The following is a 10,406-nucleotide window of genomic DNA, read 5'->3' on the forward strand; positions in this document are numbered from 1 at the left end:
ACTAATAATGAGAAAATCTTCATAAAGCCGACAAAGTCTCTTCTTCCCCGTAGTAGTCAAAAAAACAAACACAGATAGTGCATGGCATAGGGATTGGCAACAGGGAGAGGCAGGCTAACTAGGACCCACAAAGGCCAAGAAGATGCTTCAGGATTTGGTCTTTTTACACTAACAGGACTCTCCCCTCTATTTTCCACCAAGAAGTAATGTTCCCATGGATCCCCTTTCATACCTGGCTCAGAATTCAAGAACCAAGTATCTAGCTGGTCTACACCATTATTGCTTCCAGGTCCTCCCTGTCTACTTCACCCAAGTCTACATTGACTTGAGCACAAGACAAGATTTTTATCCAGGATTCTTTTTCTGCACACTGCTAGAGGTGTGGCCTAGGTTGATACTGAGACTTTGCAATTTTTCAGACTTCTCAGTCAGTGCTGGACACAATTTACTTAATAGCTTGTTTTAAGCTATATAGTACACTATTTGCCTCTTCCCTTCCAGCTTACAGTGTAGAAGACACCCCAACAAGAAGGACAGGAGCAACAGAGAAGGCCCCCTGCTAGCTGGTGGGGCAGTGTTTTAATGATTGTGTGGGGGATGGGAGCATGAGGGAGTGAAGCTGAAATTCATATGCGGGAGATCTGATTCACTCAGGCACATGGAATACCTTCCAGGCAACCTACCAACTTTCCTGGACCATTCCAGAAACCAGCATCTCCTGTCTTCCAAGCAAGAAGGATTCACAGCATGTGCTGAGGAACCACCTTGATCCACAGCAGGGTGGGGTGAGTTCTAGCACCTCCTCAAAGGCAATGTACTGCTCCAGCACCTGGAATCAGAGCCCCCAGAGGAGATGAAGAGCACTGATGCCTTCACCTTCAGGAGAGCAGAGAATCACAGCCATCCTTTCTAAGAGGGTCTGGAATGCTGAAACGACATACTGTTCTGTCTAGAATTTGGAGAGGCAGTCTGCTTCCTTTAATAAACCTGGGGAAGGAGTAAATTTTTTTTTTTAAGGAGTGAAGAATGGCACCAATATATCCTGCAAAAGGACACTACCTTATTCTCTTACTCAGAAGGAAATGTGAAGAGCCTCTGGTTAAACACCTATGATTCACATTACAAAAAAAAAAAGCAGAATTTTTCAGTCCTTCGTTAATGTCTTATCTCCTTTGTACCTGCCTCCCACTATTGATACCTCAACTACTCAAAAATTATAAATCAAGAAGAAAAAGTCATGATGAATGCAACACTCAAAAGCAATTCATTGCCATTTTCTATTTGCCTTTTGGTTTTTTGAGTCCTTGGGATTCATTCTGTTCTTATTTTCAAGGTTTTCTTCCCAGCAATCAGAGATAAAAAATATCTTTTTATATAAAATGAGTTGTGTTTTTCCTTTTTTTTTTTTTACATAATCACAAGATTCCAGTTACCAAGACTGAATACCAAGACTGAAGAAAAACATTATGTATTGTGAATCTCACAGCAAAAGCCATAACTGCAGTGTCCCTCTCTCATACACCACTGCTTCTCTCTTCCTTATTTTCCCTTAGTAACTAAACAAAAACACCCTTTGCACAGCTTTTATTCTTGATCATTTTATTTTGGTGGTTTTCATGCTACATAAAAATTAGTTTTTATATCAAAAAATTATTCACAATATTTCCAAAATAGTTCAAGTTTTTTTTTTCCTTTTTGTGTTTTTTAAATATTTTTAATGTATTTTTATTTCTTTTTTTTTTTCTTTTTTTTACTGCAGCTAGGGTTACAAAACATCCCATTTCCTCTCGCCACCACCAATTCACTGTCGGTTCCCTTTTACATTTGCATATGTAAAAAAAAAAAAGAAGAAAAATAACAAAACTTTATATCATTTACTTGAGAAATAAAAAGTCATTTGGCACTCATGTCTCTGTGGCTCTGATTTTCACCAGTGAAGTGGCTGGAGGTGGGCGTGTGTGTGTGTGTGTATATGCGCGTGTGCACACACATATGCATGCATAAAGGGTATGAAGAGGAGGCAAAATTTAGGCAAAGATGGTCTCAGAAGCGGATAGGATATATCTGCTGTGTTCGACAGCCTGATGGGTGGCCAGGTTCACCCCAAGGTACCAACAGCTCAAGAGAAGAGGAGGTAGCAGTGTTGGGCAGTAGAAGACTTAGACTAGAGGTGAGTATTTCTTTTTCTTTTGGTTGATAGACTGAGCTTATCAGAGGTGCTCTCCAAAGTAAATGTTCATTAGCTAGAAAGCAAATACAGCTGAAGTTGACCTGTGCCAGGTCTAGAGACGCTACCTGCCCCAACCCTAGTAGACACAACAGTCCTTCACTGCTGTCCTCAGCCACTTCCAAACGCCAAAGGATGAAGGTGCTGGGTTTTCCCTTAGGTGTCATGATATTGAGAGCTGGCCAGCTGCCCATGAACCACCTTTAATTCCTACTTCATGGTCTGTGAGACTCTGCTTAGCCTTGAATGATGTTGTCCAAGTTGAGAGTCATTCCTACCCACTTGCAAATAGGTCAGGAGAGGCAAACAACTCTGGCCTGTTCAGGGTCATTAATTTGTCCCTGTTGCAGACCTACATGCCTGGCTCCTGCTCCAGTGTGGGAAGGACTGTGCAGGGGTCAGTGAACCATCTTCCCCTGCCTGCCCTCCAGCCTGATCCACAACCCACACATACTAGAGGATGATCTGCTGTGGATGACCATTCCCTTTGGGTCAGGCCCCTCTGCTACAGGGGCCTTGTCCCAAGAAATGGCCATGGAAACTGCCAATTCCATCCTCACCTGGACAATCTTGCATGGCTTCAGAAGGGCAGGACCCAAGGGTCAGACAGGCTCCCTGCCTTGCAGCAGCCTTTGGTGCAATGGACAAAGCTCACTGGAGAAACATTTTAACATTTTTTTAAGGGGAAAAAAAAAAAAAAAAAGTTTTAAAAGGAAGAAAAGAGAGGGAGTACAAAAACAAAACAAAACAACCCCCACAACTACAACAAAAATCTCCAAAGCCCACTTGTGCAACAATTAAATATTTTGTCTTCTGTGACTCCACAGGGAAGTCAATGAAAAGCTACTTCCCGAAAGGCTGCTGCCTCCACTATATACCAGCCCTCACCTCCAATTACAGATGGTGCTTTGGTCACTGGCAAAGAGACGTTTCAAGATAGCCCTGCCATTCAGGAAAAACATGTACAAAGGAAAGACCCCAAATACAGCTGAACCATACAAACAATAACTGCACAGAACTGAGGTCTTGGAAAGTTGTATTGCTGAAAACACCTCCCTGCGCCCACTGAAAGGACTGTGTAAACAAACAAACAAACATACAAAATAAATCAACAGCTAAACAATAAACCTTTTTCCCCACCCATGTTAGAAATTTTGAAAATGCAAAGCTAAAAAGAGCAGTTTGCTGTGTTTCTGACCACAGGTGAGAGACAGCCTGCTCCAAAGATAGGAAAAGCAACCAGACAGGCAAAGAGGCCTCCAAAGCTAGCAGCTTACTGTGCTAACCTCCACACTGACTGCTGCCTAGTGGGAAGGTCATTTCCTACAGCACCTCTTGAAGGCTCCAGCTTGCTAGGAGCTTTTAGGTGTATAGCATGTTGGTAATAGCAATAATATCTAAAATACACACACGCACATGTACAAGCATTCACACACATATATCTTCTCTTCCATAAAAGACAAACCTGGCAGAGCACAGGATACAATTTGATGGAGAGGAAAGAGCAGCTGGACATGGAAGAAAGCAGAGGAGGTGGATGGAAGTGGTCTGATAGAATGAGTCATTGGAGACCACAGATTATTCTCTTACATTTCATATATATAAAGAAAAAGAAACCATCAAAGAGGCCCAGTGACACCAGCACTAAAGGGCTGGTTAAGCAGACTTAAGATAGGCTAAATGATGAGAGCCCTAGCCCCTAAATGTTGCTCCTTCCTCGTCTAACTAATCATGGCATCTCTTCATGGGGTCCTGATTGTCTTTTCTGGCTGCTGACAGAGGACAGCAATGTCCTGTTCAGCAGTTTGGCCAGTTAAAGTGCTGTGCCGTTTGGCACTCTAGGGCCCTCCCAGCAGGCCATCCTCTCTGGGGCTAGCAGTGTTGTGATCTCTCCTGGAAATGAATGGGATGGCTGCAGAAAAGTTTACTCCTTTCTACTCTCCCTTTTCACTGTCCCCTCTGGAGAAATGCAACCCTTTCAGAGTGGGGGATTTGCAAGCTCCCTACTCATCTCCAAGCAGCAAAAGTGATGTTCTTCCAAGTAATGGGATGAGAGACCAATTCACCTCAGCTCAGCATTTTCCTGTGTCTGACACAAGAGTAAGAAAGGACAGGCTAGTGTTTTCTTGCAAGTGGAATTTCAGCGCTTGCACTGCCCTAGGAGGCAGCAAAATGAATAGCAAGGGAGTCTCTTGTTACAGTCTTCCAGTCACAGATCAGCTTGACCAACTCTCTCCCAAAAGATCTTACCAGTCAGTGTGTGATTGTCTTCCTGCTCCACCCACCCATTAAGGCTAAAGTAGGTAATGAGTGTGGCACAATGATTTGGAAATATGGCAGAGTTGGATGAAGCACAGAAGCAGACGAACACATGGAATGGGTTTCTGGTGCTGTAGTCAAACCCTCTACAGGGGTCTGCATCCCAGCCTCATCACTGATTCAGAGCTGGTCCCCTGGAATTCAAAAAAGCAGCCATGCCAGGGTGTACCAGGAAGGAACAAGAGGGTTGCCAATTTACCTGCAGGTACCCATCATCTGGCTTTAGCAGCATACGGCTCCCATCACTTTTGTCTCAGCTCAAACACATGCGTACAAACACCTAAGCACACACACAGTGGCACCACACATACAGATGTGTGCAGGCTGCATAAATACACATACCAACATGAACCCACCCCTGCCCCCCACAAGTAGACACGTGCAAGAAATACAGACAAGTAGCAACAGGCATGCAACATACACATGGTGATCCCAAGCAGAGGGAACCCCTCTAAGCTATGTTCAAGCATGGTAGGTTCCTGGGAGATGAATCCTGGCAAAATACACTGCAGGAAGAGGCCCACACAAGGAAGGGAATCCAAAAAAGCCATTCCAGGCATCTAAACCCCTAAGAAACTATTCCAAAAGCTCCTTGAATTTCACAGGAATTTAGATGCCTGTGAAGATGGATCTGGCTCCAAGGCCTGGAAGGAAAGCAGAGGGAGAAAGTACAAAACTTGAACCTCATCCCCTTGACAGATTTTTGTCAGGGGACAGGTATAACCTTTTTCTGGTTGACATGGGACTTACCAGCCAGTGCCAAGGGCGTAGAGAGAAGTCTCATGTAATAGATGCATTCTCTCTGGACACCCTGCAAATGTTGCCATTATGCTGTATTTTTGGCACATGGAATAAGCAAAGGAAACACAGCAAAGGGCCTCGTGGTGTTCAGAAAGGCAACTCACTATTTGGCCATAAATTAATCTATGGGATGTACTCCCAAGGAGATACCTACCTGCGTCATTGCAGTAGCACTAAATGGGCCAGCATTTCCACCTCCACTTATGTTTAGAGTTCTGCCAGGAGTCACTCAAATGTACAAACATACACCTCCTGCCAGACTTACAGGCATTTGTAGCCATGTATTCACAGGTACACAAATCTCCATGGACCATGCTGGGACAGATATGCCAACATCATAGCAAGAGTACATCAGAAGCCTGACTACCCTCCTCACACCTGTGAGCAGAGATCCATTCCCAGGTGGCTCTGGTGGTTTTTCTCACCCAGAAATCAGAAGCACAGGCCTGCAATGGAATGGCAGGTTGAGCAAGAGTTAGCTGCAGCTGAGAGAAGACTGCTCCTCTGAATAACCTCTGGCCATGCTGACCTTTTGCATTGCTCCCTGTGCTGCCCACATACTTCCATACAACTACACAACACACACAGAGACTGACTGGCCCTTTCTCAGACTGTGGCCAGCAGATGCTTGTGTGTTCAGGGAGAAGCAAACAGTGCCAGGGACATTAAGAATGGTGGGGTGATGGACCTTCACTAAGGAACAACACAAATTGTCAAAAAGGAAAGAGATGTCTTGGCATCTGCCTAGAGTCTCTACCAGTCTCACATTGGCTCTCTCCATGCTTATTCACCATCCTATCATTCTCCTTACTGCTATGCCATCAGATGACAAACCTTAGCAGATAATGCCAAGTACCAGCTTATACTGACTTGTCAGACAGAAAGGGACCAAATACTACCAGGCATTCACTCCCAGGTCTGCAACACAGCAGAACTTCATACAGGTCTTTAGAAGCCTCTAGGCAATAAAGGAAGTGCCCTGTGCTTTTAAAAGATAGCATACTTCTCTCCAGCAACCTTGCTTTATTCACATAGAGTAAAAGCAGAGAAACTGTACTGAACCTGATATGGGAGTGGATAAAAACTATCTCTCCCTGCTACAAATTTATCAGTCAGCCATCAAGGACAGAAATTATGTTCTTCTTCTGGGCTTTCTCAGAAAATACAATTTCACTGCTCCCTTGTATGGGCAAATTTGCCATACTGATGATTTCTCATTTCTTGAGTGTGCAAGAGCAGAACACTACCTCAGTGAACATGACAGAGAAGTCAAAAATAGCTACTAAATATCATCTTCTAAAAGTCTGGTCATGGCTAGAATTTTCCAGGAGAGAAGAAGTGAACGCCTGCCCTTCACTCATCTTCTACACAGCATTGCACAGGCTGATGAAGACAACAGAGCAACAAGAGAGAAATAAGAGAAGGAGAGTGGGCAAACAGCCAACATAAGTAATTCTGAGGGAAGAGGCATCGAGATGAAATTGAAGAACCGGTGTAAGATGGGAAAGTGGATAAGAGGCCAGGAAGATGAAGCAGTAAGCTGCTGGAGAGATCAAAACACCTGAAAATGAGGTTCTGCTAAGAGAAAGGACAAAGAGCAGAGGAAATAAAGTGGTCAGTAATGGCTCAGTAGGTCTGAGACCATGCCACTTCCCCTTTCACTGGTACTGGAAAGACTGCAAAAAGAGGGAGAAGGAAGAGTTGGCCAGGAGAGGAAGGCCCATAGGGAGATCCCTGTAATCCACAGCAACAAATGTACCCTGCTGGCATCCCAGGGAGAAGACAATGGGGACTAGGGAAGAGGAAGTAATCAAAGAGCAAAGCACATAGAGAAGGAAACAGCCTTGTGCCTCACACAAACAGTCCCTAGCAATCAACACGGCTTTTATTACAGGAAATTATTAACACCCTCTGCTACCCACCACCCCTTACCAATCCCAAACCTCCCCTCTCTGGGGACCCTTTCTTGGCACACACATATAACATCCAGATAAACTTTCTGAACCAGCAAAAGCAACCACTGAAACAACTTCAAACACCACAGACCAATAAAACCACAATTTAGAAGTTAACTTTCCCAACCCCCCCCATGCCATTATTTAATAAGGAAATACTGTACAGATATAAAACCCACCCTTTTCCCAACCTGAATATAATTGCTTGAGCTAGTTTCTGTACATATATACACACATATTTACACAGTAATGCTGCAGTCAAGAAAGCAGATGATGTAAAAGTCACAAAGTGAATACATAAATTAAATAACTACCAGCAGAACATCAGGAAAGGTCACGCTGTTCCTACTTGGCAAAAATGTGTTGTGGGACAGAGTCATTAAGTGTACTGCAATGTACTCTGTGTGTGTGTGTGTTTGTGTGTGTACATACAGGCACACAAACCTCACAGCTTCCTGCTGTCTCAGGTTTGTTCATGTATGTCTCACTTCCCCAGTATGTCTTGTATGTGTGTGTGTGTGCCCAGAGGAACCCCTGTTCCACAGCATGGAATTATTTTTTGACCTGTTGGAGTGTATACCAGTGCTTGCTGTGAACCTTTAATGGCAGGAAGCCAGCAGGTTAAGAGATCTGAACTACCAACATATCACAGAGATCCTTCTTTACCTCAGCACTCAGGGGACTGTACCCTTGACATTGGCAGACATGAGTCCTGCTCTCTGCAATATGGTTTCACTGTCTTTTTCTGTACACAAGCAAGTTTATGCTGTGTCAGTTTTGTTGTCAGCAATGGCAACATTCTGTCAGAAGGATGCCAGAATTCACTCAAATGGCATGGCTAGGAGAGGAATTTGGGGAATCTCAAGAAACGGAGAAAAAAACTGAAACCCAATTGCAAAGTGGTTTTCATTGCTGCTGTTCTAGTGGCAGACACCCAGGTTTGTCTGCAGTCAGCCCCAGGGAGGTCCAGAGGGCCCATGATGAAGATGAAGCAATAGTATTTGTATTGCCAGTGAGACACTCGGCACCCCAGTTTGCCTTTGACGGGGGAGGAGAGAGGAAGCCACAGGGAAGTGTTGGTGAATGCAGCGAGGGTCTATGGCTTGGAAATATATTTGGCTGCAAATTGAAAATAAGCCCTTGTGGGGACAACAATCAGGTCCCACTAGTTACTATCTCAGTGTAACTACCTGCAGCATCCAGCAGCATGGTAGGTGTGTTCCAGGTGGACACGCCAGGTGTGTTCAGCAGCAGGGAAGCACTTATGGGAAAGAGTGGGTGCAGATAGGGATCGTGGCTTGGAATCTGTCCCCATTTGTTGCCAGCAATTTGGTTTCTTTCTCACACACGGCTCCAAGGGGTTCCTGTGGTGACCAGGCATATGCCACAGAAAAGAAGCATAACTGGACCCTACCCTTTGCCAGCTTGGACTGAGAAGAAAGGGTGAAGTGTAATTACGTAGAGCAAGGGCACAGAGGGTCAGAACAAAATCCTTTCATCAACACTCCTGATCTTTATCCACTTCCACTTTCCCTTTCTTTTTGGCAACCAAAAACGCGTGGGGAAGTGCAACCTCCCACCCTTCTCCATGAGAAGGGCTCATCAAAGGTTGCTTGACTGGAGTGGAGGATGTGTGAAAGGCCTAAGTCTGATCATTGGCTGTGTTCCCAGGCTTGCTTCCATCTGTTGATAAGCAATGGAGGTGGGAGGATATGCCATATTTGATAGAAAGCTCTAAAGCAAAGACTTGCCTATGAAGATCCCTGAGGTATCTCTGATCACTCCAATCTGTCACCACCATCATATTCATTATTTATCTCCCCCTCTCTCTTTTGCTGGCAATTTTGCTGTGAACAACAGCCTGATCTGAATGTACAAACGGGCACTATTCCAGATGGATGCTAGCATCTTCCTGGAGTGAGGAGCTCAACATCAGCAGACATTGCTGAAGAAGAGGCCATCCTGGCAACTCTCAACCCCTCCATCAAATCCTTTGCAACACCACAAAGGAACCTTCCTCCCCCCATATGCTGGAAATTGAAGTATCAGTTCCCTACAGGCAAAGTTCATACTTTGATATTGCTGAGCATTTTGAACCCACTGGGGTTCTCACCTGGAGAGTTCTGACAACGCATGCTGGATTTTCAGAGAGAATGGGATTTTTGTTGTTGCTGTTGTTGAGGTGGGGACGGTGTGCTTCATTGTCTCAACTGACAACAAGTTCTGACTGCAGCTTTTCTTGCCTACTTAGGATGTGACATTGCAAGTTCTGATACTGCCCTCACTGGGAGGCGTGATGGGAGACAGAGAACTACGACATCAGCCTGTGCTGTGTCGCACTACAGTAAAAAGCCTGTGTGAATACTCCAACAAGGTTTATGATGTGGAGATCCATGGCTGCAAGTTCTACCTGCCAGTTGCTTTTCCACTTTCCACTGTGTACGGCACATTTTTTTGCATATCTCCTCCATCTCCTTCATAGACATCCTCCTTCAGCTGAGTACATACACTCCAGTACCACTTCAGAAGAACATGGCTCATGAAAATACCTCTCAGAGAGCCATGCCTCCAGCTAGAAGTGAGGAGGTAAATGTCAGAAACATTGCCAAAGGTGCCTAATCTTTCCTGGGAGGCTGTCTGCAAATATTCAGTAGAGGTCATCAACTGTAGAGGACACAATGGTTTTTGCTCAGTATTCTTGTGTGCAGAAAACTTCAGAGAGAAGAAATGTTCCCAGCCACTGCCCCAGAAAATACTGGTGTTTCTACAGCAGAGAGAGAGAAATGGTAAGGCAGGGGATGTGGAGTTTTGTCAGACTCTGGTATGAAATCCCATTATTTTCTGGACAGGTAATAAACAGCACATGGGTGGTTTTCTAGTATAGACAACACCTGCTGCTAATATTACCTGTTTGATTCACTTGAATACTTACAATGAAAATACACCAAATCTAAAATTCTAAATATATAATCAGAGTTTAATAACATCATTGATTTATTTTCTTGATTATGAATTACACCCTCCCCCCTCCCACCCCTTCCCCTTCATCTGTGTCCCAAAACTTGTTGACCTGTCAGAACTAAAATAAACAAAGCAACCAGAAA

The sequence above is a fragment of the Parus major genome, chromosome 1A (genome assembly GCF_001522545.3).
Source record: "Parus major isolate Abel chromosome 1A, Parus_major1.1, whole genome shotgun sequence".
Classification (NCBI taxonomy): Eukaryota; Metazoa; Chordata; class Aves; order Passeriformes; family Paridae; genus Parus; species Parus major.